We start from the raw sequence: 22,011 nt of genomic DNA, 5'->3' as shown, positions 1-22,011 counted from the left end.
TTTGGATTCCGACCGGTGGGATCGTTCCCCACCACTTCCTCTTGCCATGAACCAAGGTTTTTCCCCAAATCCCTCTCTTTCTTGTTGGTTCTCTTGTCTCTAGGTTTTTGGGGAGATGCTTGTGTTCTTGAGATTTTAGGCCAAATCTTTGCAAGAGAAGGTTGTAGGAGCGTAGTGTTGCGTAGACATTTTACTTGATATATTGTCCCGTGGTAGATTTGATCAACCATAGTTCCGTCGTGATTTCGCGCGTCTTCTCAGATTCAAAAGTAGGCTCGGATCTGACGCGGTGCGGTACTACCGTGCCTCTGATGCGGTACTACCGCTCGTCCGGTACTACCGCTCGTTCGGTGCGGTACTACCGCATGTTCTGTGGCACTAAGGTCTTACTACCACTCCAAGCCATGGTAGTACCGTATCCTCACACGGTACTACTGCGACTAGGAGCAGTACTAAAATTTTAGTACCGCATGACCAGGCAGCACTACCGTTATTGTCCCATCTCCCTTGTGGCATTTATCCCGTATGATTTCTACCTGTTTCCCTTGCTTTGCCATGGTCTTTGCATTGATTCTTCTCACTCTTTGTGTGTGCTTTCTCTTGTGTCTTAGGTGGTGGCTCTCGCCATTCCAATCCCAGTCATGACACTGGCTCCAAGCGACTGCGCAATCCTCAAGATGAAGCACCAGAGGGCTCCAATGCCCCCAAGCGCAATGTCAAGACCACTGCCAGTGAGCAAAAGGAACCTGCTAAGGGCATGGATGAGATTCCCCTCAATGAGTACATCGAACGCCAGAATATCAACCCTTATGTGAATGCTTGTGCTATCCTCAGAGGCACTGAGTTGTTTTGGACCAAGCAGCAGGCTCTCATTTATCTGGATGTAATCAAGAACAAGCAAAACACCTATGTGGATGTCAAGTGGATAGACATGAATCACATGAGGAAGGACAAGTTTCATGACTACTTTGGAGAAGCTCTGGATTTGGTGGAGCAGTTCGGTATTGAACATGTGATCTCTTTCCACCTTGACTATGATCCTAAGCTTATCTGTCAGTTCTTTGCCTCAGTTCACTTTCACCCCGGGGATGAGCGGAGGATGACCTGGATGACAAATGGCCGTTAGTTGTCTGCTACCTGGAAGGAGTTCATGGGTGTGCTCCAAGTTCCTGATGACGGGCTTCACACACCCGTTGGTGTTTGCCCCCACGCCAATTCTGAGTTTGCTAACAAGAACTTGCTTCAGCCGTACTATGTTGAGAATGTGCTTCCCAGTGGAAAGTCGACTTGGGTGCTGAACTCTTTTCTGGATATCATGCATCGCATCTTCCGCAACACTCTGTTCCCTCGCATTGGCAACAAGGACAAGGTTCATACCTATCTGGTGGACATCATGCTCCTATGCGCGGAGGCACGTTTGTCTCAGACTCAGCCACTTGATGTCTCACACATCATGTGGTGTGAGCTTCGGTTTGCGGTGTACACCCGCAAGGTACCTATCTATGGACCATACCTGTTTCTGTTGATCTCCACGACTTGGGAGAAGATGTACCCTGGTGATGAGTTCCTTGCTCCAGACTGGATTCAGCATGAGTCCATCAGCCTCCGCGTCAAGCCCAACTGGGCCAACACTACTACTCGTGCTGAGGCGTCTGCTGCTAGGAGGGCTATTGGTGAGGAGGAGGCTGGTGCAGAGGATGTTGCTGAGGACCATGCTGCTAGGTCTTCCCCACCTTCCTCTGAGCCGTCGTGGGCCAAGAATTTGAAGGACAAGATGAAGACTCTCTTCTGCATGCAGGCGAAGGGGCAGTACAGGACTCACGTGGCATCCAAGGAGAGTCGCCGCCGCGACAAGAAGGTCATGAGGCTCTTTGAGAGGATGTCTCTGGCGGTTCTGAGGATGCCATTACTCCAGAGGCTGCATGGATGGCGAAGCAAGGTTTCAAGTGGACTAGTTCTGAGGAGGACATCGAGGAGACTGTCCCCGCCGCCGAGTCTGACGAGGAGCATGAGGAGCATTGCGATGATTTCTCTGCCTAAGCCACCCCTTGTGTGTAGGTGTCCTCTCTGCCTTTTTGGCGTCTCGATGCCAAAGGGGGAGAGAGTGTAGGGATTTGCGTGCTTGCGTGTCGTGTCATCTTTGGTGTTTGCTTTGTCGTTTGAACCTCGTTTGCTTTGGTTTAGTTTGTGCCTTTGAGACTTATCCTTCATATGGTGTAAAACATATGCACTCTATTCTATCCTAGTGAGCTTATGATTATGCTACTTGTTATGCTCGTATTTGCTATCTTGTCTAGTGTTAGCCTTACTTTTGCAAGATATGCCTTGTCTCTATAATATAGGGGGAGCTTTGATCTTAGTATGTGTGTCGTGCAGTCCAAAGCACCCATCTAGTTAGCACACATCTAGGGGGAGCCCGTCTATATTCTAGAGAGGAGGGGTTTGCGTTTGCTTAACCTTATTTCCTCTGTGCAAATCCCGTATTGTCATCAATCCACCAAAAAGGGGGAGATTGTAAGGGCATATTTATCCCTAAGGTGTTTTGGTGATTGATGACAATGCTTTTGCGGACTAATCGTGTGCCTTGAGTTTCCCAGACGTTTCATCACTAGGCACAAGACGGTTTGGTGCCCCTCGAAGACTGTTGAAGACGGTGTCTTTTCTACGTTTCTTTTTGGTGGATTTGAGTCGTAGGAAAGCCGTACTATTAAGAGGGGGTCCGCGTCGGAAAGGTTTGGGTGGAATCATCACGTACACATTTTCTTCCTTGTCCCCTCCTTTCCCCTACTCTTTGGAGCATCCTCCATTGATCCTCCATTCCCTTGTCCTGACTGCTGTTGGTGGGCTTGCGGTAGTACTGCTCCCTGTTGAGCGGAGTACCGCAGGTACCCGCGGTAGTACTGCACTTCAGCGCAGTAGTACCGCAGGTGCCCATGGTAGTACCGCTCCTCTAGAGCCGCAGTACCGTGGCCCCCAGGCCAAGTACCGCTCCTTGATGTCTACTACACAACCTTCTTCTTGTAGACGTTATTGGGCCTCCAAGTGCAGAGGTTTGTAGGACAGTAGCAAATTTCCCTCAAGTGGATGACCTAAGGTTTATCAATCCATAGGAGGCGTAGGATGAAGATGGTCTCTCTCAAGCAACCCTGCAACCAAATAACAAAGAGTCTCTTGTGTCCCCAACACACCAATACAATGGTGAATTGTATAGGTGCACTAGTTCGGCGAAGAGATAGTGATACAAGTGGTATATGGATAGTAGATAAAGGTATTTGTAATCTGAAATTATAAAAACAGCAAGGTAACAAGTGATAAAAGTGAGCGTAAATGGTATTGCAATGCGTTGAAACAAGGCCTAGGGTTCATACTTTCACTAGTGTAAGTCCTCTCAACAATACTAACATAATTGGATCACATAACTATCCCTCAACATGCAACAAAGAGTCACTCCAAAGTCACTAATAGCGGAGAACGAATGAAGAGATTATGGTAGGGTATGAAACCACCTCAAAGTTATTCCCTCCAAACAATCTGTTGGGCTATTCCTATAAGTGTCACAAACAGACCTAGAGTTCATACTAGAATAACACCTTAAGACACAAATCAACCAAAACCCTTATGTCACCTAGATACTCCAATGTCACCTCAAGTATCCGTGGGTATGATTATACGATATGCATCACACAATCTCAGATTCATCTATTCAACCAACACAAAGGACCTCAAAGAGTGCCCCAAAGTTCTACCGGAGAATCACGACGAAAACGTGTGCCAACCCCTATGCATAGGTTCATGGGCGGAACCCGCAAGTTGATCACCAAAACATACATCAAGTGAATCACATGGTATCCCATTGTCACCACAGATACGCACGGCAAGACATACATCAAGTGTTCTCAAATCTTTAAAGACTCAATCCGATAAGATTACTTCAAAGGGGAAACTCAATTCATTACAAGAGAGAAGAGGGGGAGGAGAAACATAAGATCCAACTATAATAGCAAAGCTCACGATACATCAAGATCGTGCTAAATAAAGAACACGAGAGAGAGAGAGATCAAACACATAGCTACTGGTACATACCCTCAGCCCCGAGAGAGAACTACTCCCTCCTCGTCATGGAGAGCACCGGGATGATGAAGATGGCCACCGGAGAGGGATTGCCCCCTCCGGCAGGGTGCCGGAACGGGTCTAGATTGGCTTTCGGTGGCTACAGAGGCTTCTGGCGGCGGAACTCCCGATCTATTGTCCGTTCTGGAAGTTTTAGGATACGTGGGTATATATGGGTGAAAGGAGTACGTCGGTGGACCAAAGGGGGGGCATGAGGCAGGGGGCACGCCCCAGGGGGGTGGGCGCGCCCCTACCCTCATGAGCACCTCCTTCATCTTCTGACGTAGGGTCCAAGTCTATCCGGTAGGTTTCCTTCCAAAAATAACTTCTCTAGTTGATTTCGTTCCGTTTCGACTCCGTTTGATATTCCTTTTCTTCAAAACACTGAAATAGGCAGAAAAACGGAAACTGGCCCTGGGCTCTGGGTTAATAGGTTAGTCCCAAAAATGATATAAAAGTGTATAATAAAGCCCATAAACATTCAAAACAGTAGATAATATAGCATGGAGCAATCAAAAATTATAGATACGTTGGAGACGTATCAGCATCCCCAAGCTTAATTCCTGCTCGTCCTTGAGTAGGTAAATGATAAAAACAGAATTTTTGATGCAGAGTGCTACTTGGCATAATTTCAATGTAATTCTTCTTAATTGTGGTATGAATATTCAGACCATAAGATTCAAGACAAAAGTTTATATTGACATAGAAATAATAATACTTCAAGCATACTAACTAAGCAATCATGTCTTCTCAAAATATCATGGCCAAAGAAAGCTATCCCTACAAAATCATATAGTCTGGCTATGCTCTATCTTCACCACACAAAATATTTAAATCATGCACAACCCCGATGACAAGCTAAGCAATTGTTTCATACTTTTGATGTTCTCAAACTTTTTCAATCTTCACGCAATACATGAGCGTGAGCCATGGATATAGCACTATAGGTGGAATAGGGTGGTGGTTGTGGAGAAGACAAAAAGGGAGAAGATAGTCTCACATCAACTAGGCGTATCAACGGGCTATGGAGATGCCCATCAATAGATATCAATGTGAGTGAGTAGGGATTGCCATGCAACGGATGCACTAGAGCTATAAGTATATGAAAGCTCAACAAAAGAAACTAGTGGGTGTGCATCCAACTCGCTTGCTCACGAAGACCTAGGGCATTTTGAGTAAGCCCATCATTGGAATATACAAGCCAAGTTCTATAATGAAAGATTCCCACTAGTATATGAAAGTGACAACATAGGAGACTCTCTATCATGAAGATCATGGTGCTACTTTGAAGAAGAAGTGTGGTAAAAGGATAGTAGAATTGTCCCTTCTATCTTTTTCTCTCATTTTTTTATTTTTATATTATTTTTTATTTGGGCCTTCTCTTTTTTATGGCCTCTTTTCTCTTTTTTTATTTGGGCTTCTTTGGCCTCTTTTATTTATTTATTTATTTATTTTCGTCCGGAGTCTCATCCCGACTTGTGGGGGAATCATAGTCTCCATCATCCTTTGCTCTAATAATGATGATCATCATACTTTTATTTAATTACAACTCAAGAATTACAACTCGATACTTAGAACAAGAGATGAATCTATATGAATGTCTCCGGCGGTGTACCGGGATATGCAATATGACAATGATGGAGTGTGTCATAATAAACGGAACGGTGGAAAGTTGCATGGCAATATATCTCGGAATGGCTATGTAAATGCCATAATAGGTTGGTATGGTGGCTGTTTTGAGGAAGGTATATGGTAGGTGTATGATACCAGCGAAAAGTGCGCGGTATTAGAGAGGCTAGCAAAGGTGGAAGGGTGAGAGTGTGTATAATCCATGGACTCAATATTAGTCATAAATAACTCATATACTTATTGCAAAAATCTATTAGTTATTGAAGCAAAGTACTACGCGCATGCTCCTAGGGGGATAGATTGGTAGGAAAAGACCATCGCTCGTCCCCGACCGCCACTCATAAGGAAGACAATCAATAAATAAATCATGCTCCGACTTCATCACATAACGGTTCACCATACATGCATGCTACGGGAATCACAAACTTCAACACAAGTATTTCTCAAATTCAAAACTACTCAACTAGCATTACTCTAATATTACCATCCTCATATCTCAAAATAATCATCAAGTATCAAACTTTTCTTAGTATTCAACACACTCAAAAGAAAGTTCCACAAATCTTGAATACCAAGCATATTATTATTAAGAAAATTACCATGCTATTAGAAGACTCTCAAAATAATTTAAGTGAAGCATGAGAGATCAATAGTTTCTTTAAAACAAATCCACCACCGTGCTCTAAAAGATCTAAGTGAAGCACTAGAGCAACAACAAACTACTCCAAAAGATATAAGTGAAGATCAATGAGTAGTTTAATAATTATGCAACTATGTGAAGACTCTCTAACATTTAATAATTTAAGATCTTGGTATTTTATTCAAACAGCAATCAAAGCAAAAGAAAATGACATCTAAGAATAGAAAACATCATGTGAAGAAGCAAAAACTTAGGATCAACCGAAACTAACCGATAGTTGTTGAAGAAGAAAGGTGGGATGCCAACCGGGGCATCCCCAAGCTTAGATGCTTGAGAATTATTGAAATATTATCTTGGGGTGCCTTGGGCATCCCCAAGATTGAGCTTTTGTGTCTCCTTAATTCCTCTCATATCACGGTCTCCCTAAATCTCAAAAGCTTCATCCACATAAAACTCAACAAGGACTCGTGAGATAAGTTAGTATAAACCATTGCCAAAACCTTATCATACTTTACTGTAGCAAATCACTAAAATTATTATTCAACATTGCATACTAAATGCCTCTGCATATTTAATAGTCCTATCCTCAAATATAATCATTAAAGAAGAAAACATATGCAAACAATGCAAACATAACAGCAATCTTCCTAAACAGGACAGTATGTAAAGAATGCAGCAACATCCATACTTCCCTAGATCCAAAAATTATGAAATAAAATTCCCACTGTATTAAATTTATCAGAGCATAATATGAAAAAGGTTTCAACATTTTATCACATTCTGACTTTTCTAGGGAATTATTGCAACAGCGGTAAACTTTCTGTTTTCAAACAGCAACATGTATACTTCTAAAATAGGCATAGTAAAGGCTATGAATGCCACTTTATTGAAATAAAAGATGCAAAACATTGTTCTAAATAACAGCAAGAAAATTCTAACAAAATAAATTGACGCTCCAAGCAAAACACATATCATGTGGCGAATAAAAATATAGCTCCAAGTAAAGTTACCGATGAACGAAGACGAAAGAGGGGATGCCTTCCGGGGCATCCCCAAGCTTAGGCTCTTGGTTGTCCTTGAATATTACCTTGGGGTTCTTTGGTAATCCTCAATCTTAGGCTCTTGCCACTCCTTATTCCATAGTCCATCGAATCCTTACCCAAAACTTGAAAACTTCACAACACAAAACTTAACAGAAAACTCATAAGCTCCGTTAGTACAAGAAAATAAATCACCACTTCAAGGTACTGTAATGAACTCATTATTTATTTATATTGGTGTCAAACCTACTGTATTCCAACTTCTCTATGGTTTATAAACTATTTTACTATCCATAGATTCATCCAAATAAGCAAACAACACACGAAAAACAGAATCTGTCAAAAACAGAACAGTCTGTAGTAATCTGGATCAAACGTATACTTCTGGAACTCATAAAATTCTCAAATAAATTTCTGGACCTTCGGAATTTATCTATTAATCATATTCAAAAAGAATTAACTAAATATCACTCTCCAAATAAAAATGGCATTAATTCTCGTGAGCGCTAAAGTTTCTGTTTTTGACAGCATGATCAACAAGACTTTCCCCAAGTCTTCCCAAAGGTTCTACTTGGCACAAACACTAATTAAAATCATAAAACCACATCTAAACAGAGGCTAGATGAATTATTTATTACTAAACAGGAGCAAAAAGCAAAGAAGAAGAATAAAATTGGGTTGCCTCCCAACAAGCGCTATCGTTTAACGCCCCTAGCTAGGCATGATGATTTCAATGATGCTCACATAAAGGATAAGAATTGAAACATAAAGAGAGCATCATGGAGAATATTACTAACACATTTAAGTCTAACCCACTTCCTATGCATAGGTATTTTGTGAACAAACAACTTATGGGAGCAATAATCAACTAGCATAGGAAGGCAAAACAAGCATAACTTCAAAACTTTAAGCACGTAGAGAGGAAACTTGATATTATTGCAATTCCTACAAGCATATATTCCTCCCTAATAATAATTTTCAGTAGAATCATGAATGAATTTAACAATATAGCCAGCACCTAAAGCATTCTTTTCATGATCTACAAGCATAGAAAATTTCTTACTCTCCACATAAGCAAAATTCTTCTTATGAATAATAGTGGGAGCAAACTCAACAAAATAACTATCATGTGATTGAAAATTAAGATCAAGATGACAAGTTTCATGGTTCTCATTATTCTTTAAAGCATACGTGTCATCACAATAATCATCATAGATAGGAGGCATGCTTTCATCATAATAAATTTGCATAACAAAACTTGGGGGACAAAAAATATCATCTTCATCAAACATAGCTTCCCCAAGCTTGTGGCTTTGCATATCATTAGCATCATGGATATTCAAGGAATTCATACTAACAACATTGCAATCATGCTCATCATTCAAATATTTAGTGCCAAACATTTTATAGATTTCTTCTTCTAGCACTTGAGTACAATTATCCTTTCCATCATACTCACGAAAGATATTAAAAAGATGAAGCGTATGAGGTAAACTAAATTCCATTTTTTATAGTTTTCTTTTATAAACTAAACTAGTGATAAACAAGAAACTAAAAGACTCGATTGCAAGATCTAAAGATATACCTTCAAGCACTCACCTCCCCGGCAACGCCGCCAGAAAAGAGCTTGATGTCTACTACACAACCTTCTTCTTGTAGACGTTGTTGGGCCTCCAAGTGCAGAGGTTTGTAGGACAGTAGCAAATTTCCCTCAAGTGGATGACCTAAGGTTTATCAATCCGTAGGAGGCGTAGGATGAAGATGGTCTCTCTCAAGCAACCCTGCAACCAAATAACAAAGAGTCTCTTGTGTCCGCAACACACCCAATACAATGATAAATTGTATAGGTGCACTAGTTCGACGAAGAGATGGTGATACAAATGGTATATGGATAGTAGATAAAGGTATTTGTAATCTGAAATTATAAAAAAAGCAAGGTAACAAGTGATAAAAGTGAGCGTAAACGGTATTGCAATGCGTTGAAACAAGGCCTAGGGTTCATATTTTCACTAGTGTAAGTCCTCTCAACAATACTAACATAATTGGATCACATAACTATCCCTCAACATGCAACAAAGAGTCACTCCAAAGTCACTAATAGAGGAGAACGAACGAAGATATTATGGTAGGGTATGAAACCACCTTAGAGTTATTCCTTCCAATCAATCCGTTGGGCTATTCCTATAAGTGTCACAAACAGCCCTAGAGTTCGTACTAGAATAACACCTTAAGACACAAATCAACCAAAACCCTAATGTCACCTAGATACTCCAATGTCACCTCAAGTATCCGTGGGTATGATTATACGATATGCATCACACAATCTCAGATTCATCTATTCAACCAACACAAAGGACCTCAAAGAGTGCCCCAAAGTTCTACCAGAGAATCACGATGAAAACGTGTGCCAACCCCTATGCATAGGTTCATGGGCGGAACCCGCAAGTTGATCACCAAAACATACATCAAGTGAATCACGTGGTATCCCATTGTCACCACAGATACGCACGGCAAGACATACATCAAGTGTTCTCAAATCTTTAAAGACTCAATACGATAAGATTACTTCAAAGGGGAAACTCAATTCATTACAAGAGAGAAGAGGGGGAGGAGGAACATAAGATCCAACTATAATAGCAAAGCTCGCGATACATCAAGATCGTGCCAAATCAAGAACACGAGAGAGAGAGATCAAACACATAGCTACTGGTACATACCCTCATCCCCGAGGGAGAACTACTCCCTCCTCGTCATGGAGAGCACCGGGATGATGAAGATGGCCACCGGAGAGGGATTGCCCCCTCCGGCAGGGTGCCGGAATGGGTCTAGATTGGCTTTCGGTGGCTACGGAGGCTTCTAGCGGTGGAACTCCTGATCTATTGTCCGTTTTGGAAGTTTTAGGATACGTGGGTATATATGGGTGAATGGAGTACATCGGTGGACCGAAGGGGAGGGGGCCACGAGGCAGGCGGCGCGCCCCCTCCCCTCGTGAGCACCTCCTTCATCTTCTGACGTAGGGTCCAAGTCTATCCGGTAGGTTTCCTTCCAAAAATAACTTCTCTAGTTGATTTCGTTCCGTTTCGACTCCATTCGATATTCCTTTTCTTCGAAACACTGAAATAGGCATAAAAACAGAATCTGGCACTGGGCTCTGGGTTAATAGGTTAGTCCCAAAAATGATATAAAAGTGTATAATAAAGCCCATAAACATTCAAAACAGTAGATAATATAGCATGGAGCAATCAAAAATTATAGATACGTTGGAGACGTATCACTCCTTCGCGATAGTAGTGGCGGATGTAATTTTTTACATCCGCGCCACTGCAGTAGTACCACATCCGTTGAGCGGTAGTACTGTGCTCGGCCTGGCTCAGCTGCCAGGCAGTAGTACCGCTCCTCTGCGGTAGTACTGTGTGGGATTTTTGCTTCTTCCGTTTACCAGCAGAAGTAGGCACGGATGTATCCGCGCTCTTCCCAGGCTAGGGGTTTCCTGCCTTGCGGTAGTACCTCAAGGGGGAGCGGTAGTACCGCGCGCGCGGCAGTACCGCCCTCAGCTCTTGTGCTACAGGTCTGCCCTAGCTGCTGTGACTGCAGCGGTAGTACCGTGGGTCCGCATGGTAGTACCGCGTGGCCTTGCGATAGTACCGCTTGTCAGCAAGCGGAAGTACCGTGTGGCCCTGCGGTAGTACCGCTGGTCTGGGGCGGTAGTACTGCTAGTCGCGGGCTAGTAGGTGGATAACGGTTGGATTTTTGTCCTAAGCTATAAATGGGGCGTCTTCTTCCTCTAGTTGACTATCTCTTCCAACCCTAAGCTCCATTGTTGCTCTAAGCTCCATTTTCTCCCGATCTCACTCCCTAGCCAATCAAACTTGTTGATTTGCTCGGGAGTGGTTGAGAAGGCCCCGATCTACACTTCCACCAAGAGAAATTTGATTCCCCCCACTAATCCCTTGCGGATCTTGTTACTCTTGGGTGTTTGAGCACCCTAGACGGTTGAGGTCACCGCGGAGCCATAGTACAATGTGGTGAAGCTTCGTGGTGTCGTTGGGAGCCTCCAATTAAGTTGTGGAGATTGCCCCAACCTTGTTTGTAAAGGTTCGGTCGCCGCCTCCAAGGTCACCAATAGTGGAATCACGACATCTCGCATTGTGTGAGGGCGTGAGGAGAATACGGTGGCCCTAGTGGCTTCTTGGGGAGCATTGTGCCTCCACACCGCTCCAACGGAGACGTACTTCCCCTCAAAGGGAAGGAACTTCGGTAACACATCCTCGTCTCCACCGGCTCCACTCTTGATTATCTCGTGCCTTTACTTGTGCAAGCTTATTTGTGATATATCTCTTGCTTGCTTGTGTTCCTATCTTTGTTGCATCATATAGGTTGCTCACCTAGTTGCATATCTAGACAACCTACTTTGATGCAAAGTTTAAATTGTTAAAGAAAAGCTAAAAATTGTTAGTTGCCTATTCACCCCCCCCCTCTAGTCAACCATATCGATCCTTTCAGCATCTAGGTTCCGCTATTGGTTATTGACCGGAGATGTTTCTTGGTCATGTCTACATAGTTCTCGAACCCGTAGGGTCTGCACGCTTAACGTTCGATGATGATTTGTATTATCAGTTATGTGATTTGATGTACCGAAGGTTGTTCGGAGTCCCGGATGAGATCACGGACATGAAGAGGAGTCTCGAAATGATCGAGACATAAAGATCGATATATTGAAAGGCTATATTCGGACATCGTAAAGGTTCCGAGTGATTCGGGTATTTTTCGGAGTACCGGAGAGTTACGGGAATTCACTAGGGGAAGTAGTGGGCCTTAATGGGCCGTACGGGAAAGGAGAGAAGGGCCTCAAGGGGTGCCCCCCCATGGGCTGGTGCGAATTGGACAAGGAGGGGCGGCGCCCCCCTCTTTCCTTCTCCCTCTCCTTCTCCTTCCTTCTTCTCCTACTTGGACTAGGAAAGGGGGAAACCTACTCCTACTAGGAGTAGGAATCCTCCCTTTGGGTGCGCCCCTTGAGGCCGGCCCTCCTCCTCCTCCCCTCCTTTATATACGGGGGTAGGGGACACCCCATAGACACACAAGTTGATCATTGATCCCTTAGCCGTGTGCGTTGCCCCCCTCCACCATAATCCACCTCGGTCATATCATCGTAGTGCTTAGGCGAAGCCCTGCGCCGGTATCCTCATCCTCATCGTCAACACGACGTCGTGCTGACAAAACTCTCCCTCGGCCTTAGCTAGATCTAGAGTTCGAGGGACGTCATCGAGCTGAACGTGTGCAGATCACGGAGATGTCGTGCGTTCGAGTACATCAACCGTGTTATTAAACGCTTCCACTTTCGGTCTACGAGGGTACGTAGACACACTCTCCCCTCTCGTTTCTATGCATCTCCTAGATAAATCTTGCATGATCGTAGGAAAATTTTCGAAATACTGCGTTCCCCAACAGTGGTATCAGAGACAGGTCTATGCGTAGATGTTATTTGCATGAGTAGAACACAAAGGAGTTGTGGGCGTGGGTATATAAATATTGCTTGCCGTCACTAGTTGATTCTTGATTCAGCGGTATTGTTGGATGAAACGGCTCAGACCGACATTACGCGTACGCTTACGCGAGACTGGTTCTACCGACGTGCTTCGCATACATGTGGCTAGTGGGTGTCTGTTTCTCCAACTTTAGTTGAATCGGTTTCAAAGAATAGGGTTCTTTTTGAAGATCAAAAAGCAATCACTATACTACATTGTGGTTTTGATGTGTAGGTAAGAACGGTTCTTGCTAGAAGCCCGTAGCAGCCACGTAAAACTTGCAACAACAAAGTAGAGGACGTCTAACTTGTTTTTGCAGGGCATGTTGTGATGTGATATGGTCAAGACGTGATGAGATATAAATTGTTGTATAAGATGATCATGTTTTGTTAAAGTTATCGGCAACTGGCAGGAGCCTTATGGTTGTCTCTTTAATTGCATAAGATGTAAGCACCATATAATTGCTTTACTTTATCACTATGTGATAGCAATAGTTGCAAAAGCAATAGTTGGCGAGACAACCATGTGACGACACGTTGATAAAGATCAAGATGATGGAGATCATGGTGTCATGCCGGTGACGATGGAGATCATGATGGTACTTTGGAGATGGAGATCAAAGGCACAAGATGATGATGGCCATATCATGTCACATATTTTGATTGCATGTGATGTTTATCTTTTATGCATCCTATTTTGCTTAGTACGACGGTAGCGTTATGAGATGATCCCTTACTAAAATTTCAAGGTATAAGTGTTCTCCCTGAGTATGCACCGTTGTGACAATTCGTCGTGCCGAAACACCACGTGATGATCGGGTGTGATAAGCTCTATGTTCACATACAATGGGTGCAAGCCAGTTTTGCACATGCATAATACTCGGGTTAAACTTGACAAGCCTAGCATATGTAGATATGGCCTCGGAACACTGAGACCGAAAGGTCGAGCGTGAATCATATTGTAGATATGATCAACATAGTGATGTTCACCATTGAAAGCTACTCCATCTCACGTCATGATCAGACATGGTTTAGTTGATATGGATCACGTGATCACTTAGATGATTAGAGGGATGTCTATCTAAGTGGGAGTTCTTAAGTAATATGATTAATTGAGCTTAAATTTATCATGAACTTAGTCCTGATAGTATTTGCATATCTATGTTGTAGATCAATTTCTCGCATATAGCTTCCCCGTTTTATTTATGATATGTTCCTAGAGAAAACTATATTGAAAGATGTTATTAGCAATGATGCGGACTACCTCCGTGATCTGAGGATTATCCTCATTACTGCATAGAAGAATTATGCCCTTGATGCACCGCTAGGTGACGGACCTATTGCAGGAGCCGAGGCGGACGTTATGAATGTTTGGCAAGCTCGGTATGATGACTACTTGATAGTTTAGAACGCCACGGCTTAGAACCGGGAATTCAAAAACGTTTTGAACGCCACAGAGCATATAAAATGTTCCAAGAGTTGAAATTAGTATTTCAGACTCATGCCCGTGTCGAGAGGTATGAGACCTCTGACAGTACTTTGCCTACAAGATGGAGGAGAATAGCTCAGCTAGTGAGCATGTGCTCAGAATGTCTACTACAATCACTTGAATCAAGTGGGAGTTAATCTTCCTGATAAGATAGTGATTGAAAAAGTTCTCTAGTCACTATCACCAAATTACTAGAACATCATGATGAACTTTAATATGCAAGGGATAACGGAAACAATTCCCAAGCTCTTCGCGATGCTGAAATTGGCGAAGGTAGAAATCAAGAAAAAGCATCAAGCGTTGATGGTTGAAAAGACCACTAGGTTCAAGTAAAAGGGCAAGGGAAATAAAGGGAACTTCAAGAAGAATGGCCAGCAAGTTGCTACTCCCGTGAAGAAGCCTAAAGATGGACCTAAGCTTGAAACTGAGTGCTTCTACTACAAAGGGAATGGTCACTGGAAGCAGAACTACCCCAAATACTTGGCGGATAAGAAGGATGGAAAAGTGAACAAAAGTATATTTTATATACATGTTATTGATGTGTACTTTACTAGTGTTCATAGTAACCTCACAGTATTTGATATTGGTTCAGTTGCTAAGATTAGTAACTCAAAACAGGAGTTGCAAAATGAACAGAGACTAGTTAAGGGCAAGGTGACGATGTGTGTTGGAAGTGATTCCAAGGTTGATAAGATCACCATCACACACTCCCTTTACCTTCGAGATTAGTGTTGAACCTAAAATAAATGTTATTTGGTGTTTTCGTTGAGCATAAATATGATTGGATCATGTTTATTGCAATACGGTTATTCACTTAAGTCAAAGAATAATTGTTGTTCTATTTACATGAATAAAACCTTCTATGGTCAGACACTCAATATAAATGGTTTATTGAATCCCGATCGTAGTGATACACATATTAATAATATTGAAGCCAAAAGATGCAAAGTTAATAATGATAGTGCAACTTATATGTGGCACTGCCGTTTAGGTCATATTAGTGTAAAGCGCTTGAAGACACTCCATGCTGATGGACTTTTGGAATTACTTGATTGTGAATCATTTGATGCTTGCGAACAATGCCTCATGGGCAACATGACTAAGACTCCGTTCTCCGGAACAATGGAGCGAGCCACTGACTTATTGGAAATAATACATACCGATATATGTGGTCCGATGAGTGTTAAGGCTCGCGGCGGGTATCGTTATTTTCTGACCTTCACAGATGATTTGAGCAGATATTAGTATATCTACTTAATGAAACACAAGTATGAAACGTTTGCAAAGTTCAAAGAATTTCAAAGTGAAGTGGAAAATCATCGTAACAAGAAAATAAACTTTCTACGATCTAATTGCGAAAACAAATATTTGAGTTACGAGTTTGGTCTTCATTTGAAACAATGTGGAATAGTTTCTCAACTCACGCCACCTGGAACACCACAATGTAATGGTGTGTCCGAACGTCATAACCGTACTTTATTAGATATGGTGCAATCTATGATGTCTCTTACCGAATTACCACTATCGTTTTGGGGTTATGCATTAGAGACAGCTGCATTCACGTTAAATAGGGCACCGTCTAAAATCCGTTGAGACGACACCGTATGAACTGTGGTTTAGCAAGAAACCTAAGCTGCCATTTATTAAAGTTTGGGGTTGTGATGCTTATGTGAAAAAGTTTCAACTTGATAAAGCTCAAACCCAAATCGGAGAAGTGCGTCTTCATAGAATACCCAAAAGAAACTGTTGTGTACACCTTCTATCATAGATCTGAAGGCAAGATCTTTGTTGCTAAGAGGGGATCCTTTCTAGGGAAGGAGTTTCTCTCGAAAGAAGTGAGTGGGAGGAAAGTAGAACTTCATGAGGTAATTGTACCATCTCCCGAATTGGAAAGTAGTTCATCACAGAAATCAGTTCCAGTGATGCCTACACCAATTACTGAGGAAGTTAATGATGATGATCATGAAACTTCGGATCAAGTTACTACCAAACCTCGTAGGTCAACCAAAGTATGGTCCGCACCAGAGTGGTACGGTAATCCTTTCTGGATGTCATGTTACTAGACCATGACGAACCTACGAACTATGAGGAAGCGATGATGAGCCCAGATTCCGCAAAATGGCTTGAGGCCATGAAATCTGAGATGGGATCCATGTATAAGAACAAAGTGTGGACTTTGGTTGACTTGCCCAATGATCGGCAAGCCATTGAGAATAAATGGATCTTCAAGAGGAAGACAGACGCTGATAGTAGTATTACTATATACAAAGCTCAAATTGTCACAAAAAGGTTTTCGACAAGTTCAAGATGTTGACTACGATGAGATTTTCTCACTCGTAGTGATGCTTAAGTCTGTCCGAATCATGTTAGAAATTGCCACATTTTATGAAATCTGGAAAATGGATGTCAAAACTGCATTCCTTAATGGATTTCTTAAAGAAGAGTTGTATATGATACAACAAGAAAGTTTTTTCAATCCTAAAGGTGCTAACAAAGTGTGCAAGCTCCAGCGATCCATCTATGGACTGGTGCAAGCATCTCGGAGTTGGAATATACGCTTTGATGAGTTGATCAAAGCATATAGTTTTATACAGACTTGCGGTGAAGCCTGTATTTACAAGAAAGTGAGTGGGAGCACTACAGCCTTTCTGATAAGTATATGTGAGTGACATATTGTTGATCGAAGATGATGTAGAATTTTTGGGAAAGCATTAAGGAGTGTTTGAAAGGAGTTTTTCAAAGAAAGACCTCGGTGAAGCTGTTTATACATTGAGCATCAAGATCTATAGAGATAGATCAAGACGCTTGATAAGATTTTTTTTCAATGAGTACATACCTTGACAAGATTTTCAAGTAGTTCAAAATGGAACAGTCAAAGAAGGAGTTCTTGCCTGTGTTGCAAGGTGTGAAGTTGAGTAAAGACTCAAAACCCGACCACGGCAGAAAATAGAAAGAGAATGAAAAGTCATTCCCTATGCCTCATTCATAGGTTCTATAAAGTATGTTATGTTGTGTACCAGTCCTATTGTATACCTTAGCATGATTTTGGCAAGGGAGTACAATAGTGATCTAGCAGTAGATCACTGGACAACGGTCAAAATTATCCTTAGAGGACTAAAGAAATATTTCTCGATTATGGAGGTGATAAAAGAGTTCGTCGTAAAGAGTTACGTCGATGCAAGCTTTTGACACCGATCTGGATGACTCTAAGTCTCGATCTAGATACATATTGAAAGTGGGAGCAATTAGCTAGAGTAGCTCCATGCAGAGTATTGTAGACATAGAAATTAGCGCAATACATATGGATCTGAATGTTGCAGACCCGTAGACTAAACTTCTCTCACAAGTAAAACATGATCACTCTTTGGGTGTTAATAACATAGCGATGTCAACTAGATTATCGAATCTAGTAAACCCTTTGGGTGTTAGTCACATGGAGATGTGAACTAATCACATAAAGATGTGAACTATTGGTGTTAAATCACATAGCGATGTGAACTAGATTATTGGCTCTAGTAAACCTTTTGCGTATTAGTCACATGGAGATGTGAACTAATCACATAAAGATGTGAACTATTAGTGTTAAATCACATGGCGATGTGAACTAGATTATTGACTCTAGTGCAAGTGGGAGACTGAAGGAAATATGCCCTAGAGGCAATAATAAAGTTGTTATTTATATTTCCTTATATCATGATAAATGTTTATTATTCATGCTAGAATTGTATTAACCGGAAACTTAGTACATGTGTGAATACATAGACAAAACAGAGTGTCCCTAGTATGCCTCTACTTGACTAGATCGTTAATCAAAGATGGTTAAGTTTCCTGACCATAGACATGTGTTGTCATTTGATGAAAGGGATCACATCATTAGAGAACGATGTGATGGACAAGACCCATCCGTTAGCTTAGCACTATGATCGTTTAGTTTATTGCTATTGCTTTCTTCATGACTTATACATGTTCCTATGACTATGAGATTATGCAACTCCCGAATACCAGAGGAACACTTAGTGTGATATCAAACATCACAACATAACTGGGTGATTATAAAGATGCTCTACAGGTATCTCCAATGGTGTTTGTTGAGTTGGCATAGATCGAGATTAGGATTTGTCACTCCGATTGTCTGAGAGGTATCTATGGGCCCTCTCGGTAATGCACATCACTATAAGCCTTGCAAGCAATGTGACTAATGAGTTAGTTGCAGGATGATGCATTACAGAACGAGTAAAGAGACTTGTCGGTAACGAGATTGAACTAGGTATTGAGATACTGACGATTGAATCTCAGACAAGTAACATACCGATGACAAAGGGAACAACGTATATCGTTATGCGGTTTGACCGGTAAAGATCTTCGTAGAATATGTAGGAGCCAATATGAGCATTCAGGTTCCGCTATTGGTTATTGACCGGAGATGTGTCTCGGTCATGTCTACATAGTTCTCGAACCCATAGGGTCCGCACGCTTAGCGTTCGATGGAGATTTGATTATGAGTTCTGTGATTTGATGTACCGAAGGTTGTTCGGAGTCCCGGATGAGATCATGGACATGACAAGGAGTCTCAAAATGATCGTGACGTAAATATCGATATATTGGAAGGCTATATTCATACATCGGAAAGGTTCCGAGTGATTCGGGTATTTTCGGAGTACCGGAGAGTTACGGGAATTCACCGGGGGAAATAGTGGGCCTTAATGGGCCATACGGGAAAGGAGAGAAGGGCCTCAAGGGGTGCCCCCCCATGGGCTGGTCTGAATTGGACTAGGAGGGGGTGGCGCCCCCCTCTTTCCTTCTCCCTCTTCCTCTCCTTCCTTCTTCTCCTACTTGGACTAGGAAAGGGGGAAACCTACTCCAACTAGGAGTAGGAATCCTCCCTTTGGGCGCGCCCCTTGAGACCGGCCTTCCTCCTCCTCCCTTCCTTTATATATGGGGGAAGGGGGCACCCCATAGACACACAAGTTGATCATTAATCCCTTAGCCGTGTGCGGTGCCCCCCTCCACCATAATCCACCTCAGTCATATCGTCGTAGTGCTTAGGCGAAGCCCTGCACCGGTAGCTTTATTATCACCGTCAACACACCGTCGTGCTGACGAAACTCTCCCTCGGCCTCAGCTGGATCTAGAGTTTGAGGGACGTCACCGAGCTGAACGTGTGCAGATCGTGGAGGTGCCTGATAACCCACAAGTATAGGGGATCGCAACAGTTTTCGAGGGTAGAGTATTCAACCCAAATTTATTGATTCGACAGAAGGGAAGCCAAAGAATATTCTCAAGTATTAGCAGCTGAGTTGTCAATTCGACCACACCTGGAAAACTTAATATCTGCAGCAAAGTGTTTAGTAGCAAAGTAATATGATAGTAGTGGTAACGGTAGCAAAAGTAACAGTAGCAGTTTTGGTTTTATAGTGATTGTAACAGTAGCAACGGAAAAGTCAGTAAGCGAAGAACAATATATGAAAATCTCGTAGGCAATGGATCAGTGATGGATAATTATGTCGGATATAATCAATCATGCAACAGTTATAACATAGGGTGACATAGAACTAGCTCCAGTTCATCAATGTAATGTAGGCATGTATTCCGAATATAGTCATACGTGCTTATGGAAAAGAACTTGCATGACATCTTTTTTCCTACCCTCTCGTGGCAGTGGGGTCCTATGGGAAACTAAGGGATATTAAGGCCTCCTTTTAATAGAGTACCGGACCAAAGCATTAATACATAGTGAATACATGAACTCCTCAAACTATGGTCATCACCGGTAAGTATCCCGATTGTTGTCTATCCGGGGTTAACGGATCATAACACACAATAGGTGACTATGGACTTGCAAGATAGGATCAAGAACTCACATATATTCGTGAGAACATAATAGGTTCAGATCTGAAATCATGGCACTCGGGCCCTAGTGACAATCCTTAAGCATAGCAAAGTCATAGCAACATCAATCTCAGAACATAGTGGATACTAGGGATCAAACCCTAACAAAACTAACTCGATTACATGATAAATCTCATCCAACCCATCACCGTCCAGCAAGCCTACGATGGAATTACTCACGCACGGCGGTGAGCATCATGAAATTGGTGATGGAGGAAGGTTAATGATGACGATGGAGACAGATACCCCTCTCCGGAGCCCCGAACGGACTCCAGATCAGCCCTCCCGAGAGAGTTTAGGACTTGGCGGCGGCTCCGTATCGTAAAACATGATGAATCCTTCTCTCCTATTTTTTCTCCCCGAACACGAATATATGGAGTTGGAGTTAAGGTCGGTGGAGCATCAGGGGGCCCATGAGGCAGGGGGCGCACCCAGGGGTAGGCGCGCCCCCACCCTCGTGGACAGGGTGTGGGCCCCTGACATTGATTCTTTCGCCAGTATTTTTTATATGTTCCAAAAATAATCTCCTTTGATTTTCAGGTCATTCCAAGAACTTTTATTTCTGCACAAAAATAACACGATGGCAATTCAGATGAAAACAACGTCAGTCCGGGTTAGTTCCATTCAAATCATGCAAGTTAGAGTCCAAAACAAGGGTAAAAGTGTTTGGAAAAGTAGATACGTTGGAGGCGTATCAACTCCCCCAAGCTTAAACCTTTGCTTGTCCTCAAGAAATTCAGTTGATAAACTAAAAGTGATAAAGAAAAACTTTTACAAACTCTGTTTGCTCTTGTTGCTGTAAATATGTAAAGCCAGCATTCATGTTTTCAACAAAGATTATGAACTAACCATATTCACAATAACATTTAGGTCTCATGTTTACTCATATCAATGGCATAATCAACTAGCGAGCAATAATAATAAATCTCGTATGACAACACTTTCTCAAAACAATCATAATATGATATAAGAAGATGGTATCTCGCTAGCCCTTTCTGAGACCGCAAAACATAAATGCAGAGCACCTTTAAAGATCAAGGACTGACTAGACATTGTAATTCATGGTAAAAGAGATCCAGTCAAGTCATACTCAATGTAAACTAACGATAATACATGCAAATGACAGCGGTGCTCTCCAACTGGTGCTTTTTAATCAGAGGATGATGACTCAACATAAAAGTAAATAGATAGGCCCTTCGCAGAGGGAAGCAGGGATTTGTAGAGGTGCCAGAGCTCGATTTTGAAATAGAGATGAATGATATTTTGAGTGGTATACTTTCATTGTCAACATAACAACCAAGAGATCTCGATATCTTCCATGCTACACACATTATAGGCGGTTCCCAAGCAGAATGGTAAAGTTTATACTCCCCCACCACCAACAAGCATCAATCCATGGCTTGCCTGAAACAACGGGTGCCTCCAACTAACAACAATCCTGGGGGAGTTTTGTTTGCAATTATTTTGATTTGATTTGAGCATGGGACTGGGCATCCCGGTGACCAGCCATTTTCTCATAAGTGAGGAGCGGAGTCCACTCCTCTTGAGAATAACCCGCCTAGCATGGAGGATACAGACAGCCCTAGTTGATACATGAGTTGTTCGAGCATACAAAACAAAATGTTTATTTGAAGGGTTAGAGTTTGGCACATACAAATTTACTTGGAACGGCAGGTAGATACCTGATGAC

Source organism: Triticum urartu, chromosome 2A (assembly GCF_056163025.1).
Source record: "Triticum urartu cultivar PI428250 chromosome 2A, HENAU_Tu73, whole genome shotgun sequence".
NCBI lineage: Eukaryota > Viridiplantae > Streptophyta > Magnoliopsida > Poales > Poaceae > Triticum > Triticum urartu.
This window is presented reverse-complemented; position numbering follows the sequence as displayed.